At 33.4% G+C, this 15,990-nt stretch overlaps 1 non-coding gene across 1 annotated transcript; it reads right to left on the bottom strand.

Annotated features, from left to right (window-relative positions):
- Positions 1–1,375: 1,375 nt before the first annotated feature.
- Positions 1,376–1,482, bottom strand: LOC139851108 (small nucleolar RNA R71). Its single transcript, XR_011760468.1, has one exon. It is a non-coding gene; the product is annotated as a small nucleolar RNA R71 (small nucleolar RNA).
- Positions 1,483–15,990: the final 14,508 nt, after the last annotated feature.

Here is a 15,990-nt window from a genome sequence, read left to right as displayed (position 1 = left end):
AGTACCTTTTTAATAAATAATATAAAAATAATATTTTTATAAAAATTGTATTTTTATAACTTTAAGTTTTATTTTTATATACTTTGTATATTTTAATCGTTTAATTCGTAATTTGTATATTTATCATTCGTAATTAGTACTAAACTTAGTTTTTGCCATAGTATTTTATATTTCTAGATTTTTAGGCTTTGTCGTAAAATCCCTTAAGTGCTTTTTCTTTAGATTAAGATTTAGGCGCTTTAGAATTTTGCGATGCCGTTTTAAGATTTAAGTGCCTTTTTAAGTAATTGTCGTAGTTCCTTTAGAATTTTAATACCTTTAGATGCTAAAATTTTAGTTTATAAGTTTTAGATTTATTTTCGACTTTTATTTTTCGACGTTTGTTTTTTGACTTTTTACTTTTCGACGCGCTTTTTCTTTTTCATTTCTACGCTCTAGTTTTATGACATAGATTTTTATCTTCTTCAAAATTTCGACGAAAAATTATTTTAAGCGGTTAAATTGATAGACACCAATTTTCTGGTTCGTAGTAATAGTTGGATTTGTTAGTGGCGAGTTGTGGATATCCGATTTAAAGGGTCCTGACTACCTGCTGCGTCTATTGACTATTCGAAACGTGGGCAAAATCAGAAAAGTCTATTAATTTGATAGCTTATATAATTTTTATATTTATAACTAATAGGATATTCAGTGAATGCACCGAGCAAAACGTTCACCACCTTTCATACGTTCACCACCTGTAACTCGGTCAAGACATCTAGCCAATATTGTTGCCGTTGATTTTTCTTTAGAATCATCATCTAGTCGACCAAGTACTCCAATTCAAATTTCCGATAATCCATTTTTTGAACCCGACTTCATAATTGAGAATCCGGAGGATATTCAAGGACAATTCAGAGATCTTGAACCACTAATCATTCAACCAGAGGTTGTAGAGGAAGAAACCATTAAATCAGAATCCTCTAGTGATTCAGATTCAACAAATTCAATCATGAAAAATCAGGAACCCCTAAGTATGGAAGATCGAATGAGAGCTACACGCACGGGCTAAGGTCATGCCATTACTCAACCAGACATTAATGCGCCAGATTATGAAATCAAAGGACAAATCCTGCACATGGTAACTAATCAGTGCCAATTTAGTGGTACACCAATAGAAGATCCAAACGAACATCTTCGAACCTTTAATAGGATATGTACTCTATTTAAAATCAGAGAAATTGAGAATGAACAGATCTATCTCATGTTATTTCCATGGACTTTAAAGGTATAAGCCAAAGATTGGTTAGAATCGTTACCCAAAGGAGCTATCGATACATGGGATGTTTTAGTTGAGAAATTTATTAAAAGATTCTTTCCGGCATCTAAAGCCGTGAGACTTCAAGGAGAAATTGTTACGTTCGCGCAAAAGCCAAATGAAACATTATATGAGGCGTGGAAAAGATTCGGAAAGTTGTTGGAAGGATGTCCTCAACACAGTTTAGACACTTATCAAATAGTACAAATATTCTACCAAGGTGCCGATGTTGCCACACGAAAAGACATCGACACAGTGTCGTGACCCGTCCTAATCCACCTGGACGAATACATTACATTTGGTTACATCGCGAGGTTCTGACCTCTATATGATACATTTTACAAACATTACATTCATTTTTAAAAGACAAACTTTCATCACATCGAAAGTTGACAGGCACGCATACCATTTCAGAATATATCCGATCTATAATTCGCTTAATAATAATCTTGTTGAACTCAATGACTCGAATGCAGCGTCTTTTGAAATATGCCATGAATGACTCCAAGTAATATCTCTAAAATGAGCAAATGCACTGCGGAAGATTTCCTTTATACCTGAGAATAAACATGCTTTCAAGTGTCAACCAAAAGGTTGGTGAGTTCATAGGTTTATCGTAAACAATAAAATTCATTATTTTAATAGACCACAAGATTTAAATACAGTACACCTCTCTTGTGTACAAAACAATTTTTCATAATGCTTGGCAGAGTTGGTTCGTATCCTTTTCTCCCCCGTAGGTTGCCTCGCGATTTTTAATAATCGTACACATATCTCGTGCACAAAAACTATTACACATAACCTGTGTATAAAAGTCATTCATACGAACTACAAACACCTGGTAATCGACCTTAACAAAATGCATCTAGAATATCCCCCGCATACCGGCATTCCGCACGGTCATGCAAAAAAACATACAATCAGGCCACTCTTTTAAATATGATGGTTGTGTACACCTCACAAATAGATCATATCTTTTAAAGCTGGCAGTTGTATACCTATTTCGAAGTACTAAAGCAGTTCAAATTCTCTGACTGGGGCTTGTTAGTGCCCATAGATCTATCTTTAGGATTCACGTCAATTATTAGATTACCAGACTATAAAGGGGTGATATCCAGTGTACTCGTAACTCAATCGTAGAATGTTTTTAAGTACTTGTGTCTATTTCGTAAAACAGTTATAAAAGCAGCGCATGTATTCTCAGTCCCAAAAATATATATAAAAAGGGAGTAATGAAACTCACAATACTGTATTTCGTAGTAATTATGCATATGATGGCATTGAACAAGTGCAAGGTTGGCCTCGAATTCACGAACCTCCATCATTCGTATATATATTAAAACATATAATCGTACTGAACAAAGTTTATTTATTATATCCTAATTTATATATTATTTATATTTTTTATTTGCGTATATATTCAAAATGATTAATATTTATATAGTTATATTAATATATCCATATTTATATATATAATTGTTTAGTGTTATATTTAAAAATCAATAGTTTGTTATATGTAAGTATTTATATAAATAATATTAATAGGTTTGATATATATATATATATAGTTATATAAAATATTAATATAATTATAATATATTTAATAAATATATTTTATACACAAAATATTCTTTTGTTTAAAAAGATAGTTATGATAATACTAACGATTTACTAATAATAATAATAATTTTACTAATAATAATACTAATAAAGATTTTGTTAATACTGATACTTATAATAATAGTAATAGAAATCTCATTAATGATGATAATCATATTACTTAATAATAATACTTATTTTGATAATAATTTTAGTAATAACAATAATAATAATTATAATTATAATTGTAACTAGGGTTATGATAATAATAACAAATGGTAACTAATACTTACATTAGTAATAATAACAGCCATAACTAATATTCGTAATACTTAATAATAATAATAATTCTGATACTTAATGATAATAATAATAATATCCTAATAATAATAATACTTATGTCAATATTACTAATACTAATAATAATAACACTAATAATATTTAATGATGTTACTTGGTAACAAAAAGAAAAACTACCTTAGAAGCTTATTTAAAAAGATTTGTCCCAAGCCGGACTCGAACCCGCGACCTCTCGATTAAACCCAACGAATCTAACCCTCCCTCTGTCCATTACATATCAGATTTATATAACCCTTCAATTCATTTAACCCAAACACAACATCATCATCACCATTGTTATACTATTTAGCCCAACTGAAAAACATGGATCTCGGCCCAATATTACACCCCATTCTACGGCCCAATTAGAAAACGAAATATGGTAGCCCACTAAGCCCACACTATCCAAATAGCTTTTTATTAAAAAAATATACTTGTAGTCGCCTGGTTTCGAACTCACGACCTCCTATAAACCATCACACTACTCAACCATTGCACTGCCTTGTATCTTTCTGTTTTATTTTAGATTTTAAATCTACCTATACTATGTTTATGTTTCCTTCTCCTTTATCAAAATTAATTGACTGTGACCCATCATCATCTAACTCAAGCATCATTATCATCTTCCTAATCATTCACACATCGTATATTCATTAACACAGGATCGTCACAATCGTTAATATCATCAAATAAATCATTTTTCACAATCACCGCATTCATCACTATAACATATATCCCACATCATCGTTTAACATCACATTCTCACGACTGTGATCATCTCCATCTGGATCATCACTATCCTAACATCATAATCGCCTTAACATCTTCTTTTATCATCGACCCCATCAACATCTTGCTCGTAGCTTCCACTGTTCATCACCTTCAACATCACGTCATCATCATTTTCTTCTCGATCACATCATAACATCATCATCATTCTCACTTCGATTAACAGCAAAAGCAGCAGCCAAGCTGTTGCACTTCGACAGAAGCAGGAATAAATAAACATCGAGCAGTAGTAGGAATGAAGAGAAAGAAATAAAAGAAGGTGGCAGTTATTGAGGTTGGTCTTGATAGAAAAACAACTCGACAGGTGGTTCTTTTGGTGGCGGTTTTAAACAGAAGAATATAAGGTGTTTGTTGGGTTGTAAGGTGTTTTGGGTTGGCGAATAGAGGCTTGGTTATGGTGGTGATTAGAGTGGCGTGGTGATGGTTCTAATTGTTGGATGTGTTGGGTGATGAAGATAACTAAATGGGTTGAGTTTTTACAACGACAAACGGGAACGGTAATGGTTGTCAATGGTGTTGTAGTGGTGGTGAGCTGAATATGGTGGTGATGAGGGTATTGTGGAGGTGGTTACAAAAGGTGACCGGTGAGTTGTAGATTTGAAGGGATAGTGGTGATGTTTGATCATATATACATCCATCATCTATATATATAAACTTATGTATATTAATAAAAATTAATAATAATAAAATAATTATAATATAATAATACTTAATCAATCATATAAATGGTACAGAAGGAATAGTTAGGCAGCCAGGGTTTTTGGAGTACTCTGCCGATGCTTTTCCACGGATTGCTAAATCGTATTCCGTTGATAAATCAGTGGCGGATAAAAGTCCTCGGAAAAATCTCATATTTTTAAATTAACTATATTTATTTATTTTGGTCATTATGGTATAAAATTCAATCATTAATTTAATAAATAAAAATTACATCAACTGTCCCTCTCATTTATGGGTAAAATATAAAAAATGTTAGAACTTAACAAATATTTCCTAAATATATTTTTAATAAGCCTAAAATTTATAGAGCTCATTTTCGTATCACCGTTTATTTTAAAATTACATAAGTTTGAATTTAACTTGCTTAATATCAATCGAAATATCAAACGAGTATTACAATCATTTATTATTTATTTTTAATATACTTTATTTATATATAGAGATATATTTTAAATAATAATTATTATAATATCCTATTTTTATTTCATTAATTTTTAATAACAACAACATATGATACTTCAAATTATATTTTGAATTATTATTTATATATACATACACACATATCTATTTACAATTAATTGTTCGTGAATCGTCGAGAGCAGTCGAAGGTCAATTGAATATATGAACATCTTTTCAAAATTTTCTAGACTCAACATTACATACTTTGCTTATCGTATCGAAATCATATAAAGATTAAGTTTAAATATAGTCATAAATTCTCGGGTCGTCACACACAGCAGCTGGTGGTTCCATTATGAAGAAAACCGCAACTGAAGCTCACAAAATTATTGATAACACTGCCTCCCACTCACATGAGTGGCATCAAGAAAAAGATATTCTTCGATCATCTAAAGCGGCTAGAACCGATTCTAGCCATGACTTTGATTCCATTTCCGCAAAGTTAAATGCTTTCGAGAGACGAATGGAAAAGATAACTAAAGATATTCACGCAATACAAATTAGTTGTGAGCAGTGTGGAGGACCACAATTGAAAAAATATTGTCTCAATATTGAACAAACAATGGAACAAAGAGAGAATATTTCATACATGAACCAAAGGCCGGGAAATAATTATCAAAATAATTATCAACCGCCAAGACCAAACTACAATCAAAATCAGAATTATAACCGAAATATTCCATACAACAACCAACAAGGTCCTAGCAATCAACAAGTATCTAATAATACTTACAACCAGCAAAGACCTATTTTTCCAAATAAACCACCACAAACCGATGATAAAAAGCCAAATTTAGAAGATATGATGTCGAAGCTAGTTGAATCTCAAACTCAATTTTTCACATCTCAGAAACAAACTAATGAACAAAATACTCAAGTATTTAGAAATCAACAAGCTTCTATTTAAAATCTGGAACAAGAAGTGAGCAACCTAGCAAGGTTAATAGGTGAAAGAAAACCGAGGAGTTTACCGAGTGATACAAATACTAACCCCCGAAATGAAACAGCTAAAGCCATTACCACAAGAAGTGGTATAACACTTAAACCACCTGAAATACCTATAATTTCTGATGACTCTATTCCTACTACACAGGGACCACAGCCTGAGTAAGAGAAGGAATCAGAACCGGTACTTGAAAAGGTTAATGAAGATAACACAGTTAAGGCAAAGCCTTATGTTAAACCATACCAACCACCGTTTCCTTACCCGAGTAAAATGAGAAAAGAAAGACTTGAAGCCGAACAATTCAAATTCTTGGATATGTTTAAACAAATAAATGTCAATCTTTCTTTCATTGATGTGATTTCAGGAATACCAAGATATGCTAAATTCCTGAAAGATCTAATAACAAATAGAAAGAAAATGGAAGAACTCTCGGCTGTTACAATGAATGCTAATTGTTCTGCAGTGCTATTGAATAAGATACCAGAAAAATTATCAGATCCAAGAAGTTTCACAATTCAATGTTTTCTGGGTAGTCTTAATTCAATAGAAGCATTGGCAGACTTAGGTGCTAGTATAAATTTAATGTCATATTCATTATACACTAAACTAGACCTTGGAGAATTGAAACCAACACGAATAAGCATACAACTAGTCAATCGATCAGTAAAATATCCTAGAGGGATAATGGAGAACATGCTAGTTAAAGTTGGTTGATATGGCCGAAACGGACGGTTTTTAATTGCGCGGTGTCGTCAGGCTGCGGCTCGCCAGGATCAGCCACTCGTGGGAGAGGGTACTGTTTTAAATTTATATTTAGCGGGGCCTAAATCTTACTACTCTTTATAAGTAAGGGAAGTATGACCTAGAGTCGTATTTTTGAGATATCAGTAATATCGAACCTATATTTTAGCCTAAGATAGTTAGGGAGTAGTGAATGTTTATTTTGGGATTTTCTAGTTTATAAGACAGGTAAAGTAAATGCGATAAAATTTGTAATTCAGATAAGGTTAAAGTAAGTGCATACTATGATTTCGTCAGTTATGTTGCCGAGATTATGGAATGCTGGCTCATGAATAGGCAGAGGCCTTGTATTCATTACACTAGTCCTAAACGCCCCTGTCATAAGACATGTCACTGGGTACTGCGTTAGGCTTGAAGATTCTGAATAGACAGCAACGTCCCTTACCCCCGACGCCCGTGCAGTCTGACTAGAGGCATACACGTTCAGATGGCTCATCCAATTGAGCGACTCGGTTGGGTGACGTATTAACATTCCAAAATGGTCTAAACTTTCTTAAGCATAATAGAATACATGGTTTACCATATCCGAGAGACGTGATGTGTTTCAATGCTTTCGTTAATGATTGGTAAAAGATAGTTAGGCCCTTAAAAAGAGTTCAACCATAAAGAACACCATAGCCAAGTAAAGTTGACTTCCATGAACACGTTCGGTTATCCTAACGGTCCAATCCTTTATATGTCTAAACAAATAGTTCCTTAATTAACTAAGAATCCCTCAAGCGAGGTGCAATGCTTGAGACCGCGTTACGGTGTAGTGTACTGGTCAACACTAACCGTGTTCCATGGCCTTACTTAGCAGAGGTACAGCTTACAACAACCACTGTGCTTTAGCGTGCACGTACGAAGTTTATATACTTGGTAACTACACTAGCATGGTCTAGGATCGACAATGTACTAAGGGTCTAGTCATATGTTTCACTACGAAAGAGTCCTCAGTCGGAATCCAAAGCTCGATAGACTTACTACAACTAGCGCGCCTCGGTCGATCTTACGTTGTATCCGATAGACTTCTCTTACCAAGGGTTAACACAGATAGTGTACTCTGAATCAGGGTTCGCGACTTCCCAATAACAGAGCCTATAACTACGTTCTATTAGTTGGAAAAGCGATTGAGTTTAAAGCATAATCAGAAAGCATTTCGACATCATACACAAACCATAATATTATTTCGGCATTATAACTGCTTACATCATAGCATACACTAAAGATAACTACTCGCTAATCATGGCAACAATATCATAAAACATTATATAAGATAAAGGATAGAAGTACCAGTAGATTAAACGAGTTATACAAAAGTGACAACTTCAAGACTCCAGACCGCTCCTAATACAATCTTCAACATTCTTCTCCGGGTACTAGGTTTCCCGTACGGAGTCGAAGGCCTTGAGAGTATGACTAATATTGTACAAGAGAGATAAAGAATTGAATTGAAGTGTGTGTTGGAATGAATGACAAAGACCCTTTAAATAGACTTGGAATTTGCCAGAATACGCCTGGCAGGCAGTATGGCAGGCCGTATGGTGGGGCATATTTGGCAGGCTGTATTGCTGGCAGACCGCATGGTGGGTCGTGTGTTAGGGCGTATTTGGTAGGCCGTATCCATACAGGCAGGCCGTATGGCAGCCCGTATGGCAGGCCGGATTTGATGCTGGTCAGCCTTGATTCCCTGGATCGTAACTTGATTTCTTGTCTTTCACCATTTTTGCTCTAGAATCTTCGTTTTAGCTCCGATTCTCTTGATTCTTTTTGCACCGCCTTCGTAATTTCTTGTTCTTCAATTCTAATCGATGAAGTGGGTATTTTTCTGACAAAGTTCGAATCTTTCCTATTTTTGGGCCTTAATACCGGGGTGAAAACGTGACTTTTTAGCCGCTATCAAATATCCCACACTTAGACTTTGCTTGTCCTCAAGCAAACTCTCATTTTTTAAGAATATTTTCGGTGTTTCTTTTCTAATAGCCTAAGCGGTTTGCTTTTATTATAAGAGCAAAAAAGATAAGGTGAGTCATCTATGTTAGGATTGAAATTATCTCTGCAAGCATGCGAGGAGGTTACATGGCATAGGCTAGCTTTCACGGGTCACTCAAATCACTCAAATATTTAGGGTTCCCTATAGATCTAAGAAATGAAGTACGCTCATAGCCAGTCATGCTGTACCCATCGTCATAGGCTTGATAAAGACTCAAATCCTTGCTGCTAATGCGAGAACGGTAGTAATCTCAGCTTAATAGGTCATTTGTCAATGATGGGAAAGGAATTTTGGAGTGGTAGTGAAGTTGTTTTTGAAGGGTGAGATAAAAGGGTAATGTAGTCTTTACACAGACTTTTATTCGGATAGATAGGAGTGCTGAAGTATTTTGAGAAGCACTTTTAAATTTTTTCTTCATTTGATAATCATTTTCGGTCGAGTTCTCTTCGGCATTTCTCTTATTTAGTTCTGCTCCTTTTTTCAGAACTTGAAAATATCATCATTTTTTTTTTTTTGGAGACTTCATCTCGAGAAACTTTTTGCCGGTAAACTTTTTCAAGACTTTTGCCATGATACTTGAGAGGTTTATAACTTCGGGTTTTCGGAAGGAATCTCATTTTCTGGATTTTTTGAGTAAATAGTAGAGGTGATGTGGATGTGGTGGTGGAGTAGAAGTAGTGGAGGTGCGGAAGGTTTATTGTTTGACAAATGGCTAGCTATTTTGAGTACAACCGAACCACGTTTCGCTGCTTGGAGATTGATAATGCTAAAAATGAACATATATTTCATAGCATTATCCCTCAAGAAAGACAAGCTTTTAGTTGCAATTGTTCTATTTACAAGTGATATTCGTTTAAATAATAAAAGGTGAAGACAAAAGACAGATTCGACGAATTGAAGATGCAAACGACCAAAAAGCTCAAAAGTACAAAATACAATCAAAGTGGTTCCAATTATTGATGAGAAACGTCTCAAAATTACAAGAGTACAAGACGCGAAACGTAAAGTACAAGATATTAAATTATACGCAAGGACGTTCTAAAATCCGGAACCGGGACCAGAGTCAACTCTCAACGCTCGACGCAACGGACTAAAAATTACAAGTCAACTATGCACATGAATATAATATAATATATAATTAATTCTTAAAATTAATATACATATTATATTATATTATAAAACCGTCGGCAAGCTAGGAGCCAAGCTTGTGTGAGCTGGAATCCACAGCTCCGCACTCGCGGAGCTTATAAAGGCAAGAACCACCGCGACTCGCGGAGGTTTGGATATTTATATGTACGAATAATCGTTCATTTAACCGGACACGGGAATGGATTAATAGTCTATGGAATTATTAAAACAGGGGTGAAATTATGTACAAGGACACTTGGCATAATTGATAACAAAGTATTAAAACCTTGTGTTACACGTAGTCGATAACCTGGTGTAATTATTAAACAAAGTATTAAAATCTCGTTACAGTTTAAGTCCCTAATTAGTTGGAATATTTGACTTCGGGTATAAGGATAATTTGACGAGGATACTCGCACTTTATATTTGTGACTGATGGACTGTTATGGACAAAAACCAGATGGACATATTAAATAATCCAGGACAAAGGACAATTAACCCATGGGCATAAAACTAAAATCAACACGCCAAACATCATGATTACGGAAGTTTAAATAAGCATAATTCCTTTATTTTTATATTTAATTGCACTTTTAATTATCGCACTTTTAATTTTTATCATTATATTTAATTGCACTTTTAATTATCGTACTTTTTAATTATCGCAATTTTATTTTATCGCACTTTTATTTATCGCAATTTCATTATCGTTATTTACTTTACGCTTTAAATTAAGTCTTTTATTTATTTAATATTTTACATTAGGTTTTAACTGCGACTAAAGTTTTTAAAATCGACAAACCGGTCATTAAACGGTAAAAACCCCCTTTTATAATAATAATATTACTTATATATATTTGTATTTTTATAAATTGAAACTAATATAGCGTTAAGCTTTGTTTAAAAGATTTCCCTGTGGAACGAACCGGACTTACTAAAAACTACACTACAGTACGATTAGGTAACTGCCTATAAGTGTTGTAGCAAGGTTTAAGTATATCCATTCTATAAATAAATAAATATCTTGTGTAAAATTGTATCGTATTTAATAGTATTTCCTAGTAAAAATATAAGCTATTTCATATACACCTCGCAAAACACCAAGTATTTTTGGCGCCGCTGCCGGGGAACTTAAACGCCGAAAGCGCAACGCTAATGATATAAAAAAAAATAATATAATTTTGTAAAAGTTTTTATTAAGTCCTTCGTATAAAAATATAAGTTTTAAAAAAAATATAAAAATATAAAAATACAAAAAGAGTTTGTTAAAAAATATAGAAAGTTAAAAAGTATTTTTATTTTTGAGTTTAAATATAAGTATTTTATTGTTTTATATAAATATTTATTTATATTTATATATATATTTTATATTTATAGAAAAATAGAAATAGAAAATTAAAAAAATATATATAAAAAAAATGAACCCTTTCTCAGCTTAAATTTGACCCTCCGCGACTCGCGGAGCATTTGAACTGGACTATACCGCACTCGCGGAGGTCCTCTGACAGGTCAAACCCGGTATCATTTAATGCGAAATTAGGGTTAATTATATTAATATTAATATTAATTAGGTTTTAATTTTAAATTATTTAGTTTAGTTTTTAATTAATTTGTATTTTTAAGTAATATTAAGTTTTATTAAATATATAAAATTAATAGTTTTATATAAAAATAATATTTTAATAAAAATTATAATTTTTACAACTTTAAGTATATTTTTATATTTTGTCTCTTTTTATTTATTTTTAGCGTAATATTTGTATTTTTCGCTCGTTTTTAGTTTTAAATCATAGTATTTGCCATAGTTATTTTTATTTCTAGATTTTTAGGCTTTGCCGTAAAATCCCTTAAGTGCTTTTTCTTTAGACTAAGATTTAGGTGCTTTAGAATTTTACGACGCTATTTTTTTTTAGTACCTTTTTAAGTTATTGCCATTTGGGATATAGTTTTACTTGTAAGCTTTAATATTTTTAGACGCAACTTTTAATTCTTAGTTTTTAGTTCCTTTTTAAGTTTCAACGCGCTACTTTCTTATTTTTATTTTTCGACGCCTTTTACCTATGTTCAATTATCACTCCAATTAGTAATCTCAATTTGCAATTTTAATTTTAAGTTAGTGATAATAATAAGGTTGGGTTAGTCGAGTGTTTTAAAGTTTTATAAGTCACTCTTTTTCTTTCTTATTTCTCCAATTTTAATACCGACGCGCTCTTTTTCTTTCTTATTTCTCGCCATTCTAGTTTTTAGGATTTAGAATTTTCTCTATTTCGTATCTAATATTTCTTTAAATTTCAAATGAAAATTTATTTTAAGCGGTTAAATTGATAGACATCAAAATTTTCTGGTTCGTAGTAATAGTTGGATTTGTACGTGGACCGGGTTATTGGAGCCAAACAGTACTCAATTATATTGAGACAAAACGAATCATGCCCCTCTGCTGCATCTTTTGGCTATTCGAAACGTGAGCAAAATCAGAAAAGTCTATTAATTGGATAACTTATATAATTTTTCTTTCTTTTTAAAAACTAATAGGATATTCAGTGAATGCACCGAGCAAAACGTTCACCACCTTTTGTACGTTCACCACCTGTAACTCGATCAAGACATCTAGCAAATATTGTCGCCGTTGATTTTTCTTTAGAATCGTCATCCAGTCGACCAAGTACTCCAATTCAAATTTTCGATAATCCATTTTTTGAACGCGACCTCACAATTGAGAATTCGGAGAATATTCAGGGACGATTCATAGATCCTGAACCACTAATCTTTCCTCCGGAACCACCAATCATTCAAACAGAGATTGTTGAGGAACCAACCATTAAATCAGAATCCTCTAGTGATTCAGATTCAACAAATTCAATCATGGAGAATCTGGAACCTCTAAGTATGGAAGACCGAATGAGAGCTAAACGCACTGGCCAAGGTCACGCAATTACTCATCCAGACATTAATGCGCCAGATTATGAAATCAAAGGACAAATTCTACATATGGTGACTAATCAATGCCAATTTAGTGGTACGCTGAAGGAAGATCCAAATGAACATCTTCGTACCTTTAATAGGATTTGCACTCTGTTTAAAATAAGAGAAGTTGAAGATGAACAGATATATCTCATGTTATTTCCCTGGACTTTAAAGGGAGAAGCCAAAGATTGGTTGGAATCGTTACCTGAAGGGGCGATTGATACATGGGATGTTTTAGTTGAAAAATTTCTTAAACAATTCTTTCTGGCATCTAAAGCCGTAAGACTTCAAGGAGAAATTGTCACGTTCACACAGAAGCCAAATGAAACTCTATATGAGGCATGGACAAGATTTGGTAAGTTATTGTGAGGATGTCCGCAACATGGTTTAGACACCTGTCAAATAGTACAAATATTCTACCAAGGATGCGACATCACTACAAGGAAAGACATCGACATAGCAGCTGGTGGTTCTATTATGAAGAAAACAGAAACTGATGCTTATAAAATTATTGATAACACTGCTTCCCACTCACATGAGTGGCACCAAGAAAAAGATATCGTTAGATCATCTAAAGCAGCTAGAGCCGATTCTAGCCATGACTTAGATTCCATTTCTGCAAAGATAGATGCTGTCGAGAGACGAATGGAAAAGATGACCAAAGATATTCACTCAATACGAATTAGTTGTGAGCAGTGTGGAGGACCACATTTGACAAAAGATTGTCCCAGTATTGAACTAACAATGGAACAAAGAGAGAATGTTTCATATCTAAACCAAAGGTCTGGAAATAATTATCAGAATAATTATCAACCGCCAAGACCGATTTACAATCAAAACCAGAATTATAATCGCAATGTTCCATACAACAACCAACAAGGTCCTAACAATCAACAAGTATCCAATAATACTTACAACCAGCAAAGACCTAATTTTCAAAACAAACCACCACAAACCGATGATAAAAAACCGAATTTAGAAGATATGATGATGAAGCTAGTTGAATCTCAAACGCAGTTTTTCACATCTTACCCGAGTAAAATGAGAAAACCTTATGTTAAACTATACCAACCACCACTTCCTTACCCGAGTAATCCAAATTCTTGGATATGTTTAAATAGATAAATGTAAATCTTCCTTTCATTGATGTGATTTCAGGAATGCCTAGATATGCTAAATTTCTGAAAGATCTAATCTCGAATAGAAAGAAAATGGAAGAACTCTCGGCTATTACTATGAATGCTAATTGTTCAGCAGTGCTGTTGAATAAGATACCAGAAAAATTATCAGAACCAGGAAGTTTCACAATTCCATGTTTTCTGGGTAGTCTTAGTTCAATAGAAGCATTGGCAGACTTAGGTGCTAGTATAAATTTAATGCCGTACTCACTATACACTAAACTAGACCTTGGAGAATTGAAACCAACACGAATAAGCATACAACTAGCCGATAGATCAGTAAAATATCCTAGAGGGATAATGGAGAACATGCTAGTTAAAGTTGGTACTTTAGTATTTCCAGTAGATTTTGTTGTTCTGGACATGGAAGAAGATTCTCAAGTTCCTCTCATACTAGGAAGACCATTCTTAAACACGGCTAAAGCAATGATAGACGTGTTCGGTAAGAAACTGACCCTAAGTATAGAGGACGAGAGTGTTACCTTTTCAGTTGATAGAGCAATGCAACAACCGCAATCTACAGATGATACATGTTACTATATTCAAACTATAGAATCACATGCAGAATTGTTAGAAGAATTTCCAGAATTACAAGGAACAGGAGAATGTTCTTTAGGAGAAGGTACTGAATCGATTGATGAAACTGAAATGTTAGCTACACTTATGGCTAATGGATATGAACCAACAACAGAAGAAATTCAAATGCTAAAAGAAGAAGACAGATATCGATATAAATCATGGATAGAAGAACCACCAAAATTAGAGTTAAAGCCACTTCCAAACCATTTGGAATACGCTTATTTACATGGTGAATCTGAATTACCTGTAATAATATCGTCTTCTCTTACTAAAAATGAAAAATCTCAACTCATTTCTGTGCTAAAAGCTCATAAACCAGCTATTGCACGGAAGATTCATGATATTAAAGGAATAAGTCCTTCGTATTGCACACATAAAATCCTTATGGAAGAAGGTCATAAAACGTATGTGCAACGCCAATGAAGACTAAATCCTAATATGCAAGATGTTGTTAAGAAAGAAATTATTAAACTGTTTGATGCAGGTTTAATTTATCCAATTTCTGATAGTCCATGGGTAAGCCCAGTTCAATGCGTGCCTAAGAAGGGTGGCATGACTGTCATTACAAATGAGAAAAATGAGCTTATTCCTACTAGGACTGTAACAGGATGGCGTGTATGTATTGATTATAGAAAATTAAATGACACCACCAGAAAAGATCACTTTTCCTTACCTTTCATTGATCAAATGTTGGAAAGATTAGCCGGAAATAGTTACTATTGTTTTCTTGATGGTTTTTCTGGATATTTTCAAATTCCAATAGCACCCGAAGACCAAGAGAAAACCACATTCACGTGCCCTTATGGTACTTTTGCTTACAAACGCATGCCATTTGGACTTTGCAATGCCCCTGCAACCTTTCAAAGGTGCATGATGGCGATTTTTCATGATATGATAGAAGAATGTATGGAAGTTTTCATGGATGACTTTTCATGATAGAAGAATGTATGGAATATTTAGAATTCACATTAATAAGTTACACTGTACATTCTTCGAATCTGATTCAACGATCATTTACTATCCTACTTACAATCATCAATAAAGGTATCCGTTAACCTCAGATTAACCATTTTCATTTAAATTTCATATTTGGAATTTTTACCTATCCGAATCCAACAAGTGGCATAACGAAGAAAACATTAGACAAAAATAAAAAGTGTTAGAAACAAACGAATTAATTAATTGGAATTGTGATAGGATTTCACGCTAACTGTTCCGG

Source organism: Rutidosis leptorrhynchoides, chromosome 5 (genome assembly GCF_046630445.1).
Source record: "Rutidosis leptorrhynchoides isolate AG116_Rl617_1_P2 chromosome 5, CSIRO_AGI_Rlap_v1, whole genome shotgun sequence".
NCBI classification, from domain to species: Eukaryota; Viridiplantae; Streptophyta; class Magnoliopsida; order Asterales; family Asteraceae; genus Rutidosis; species Rutidosis leptorrhynchoides.
This window is presented reverse-complemented; position numbering and strand designations above follow the sequence as displayed.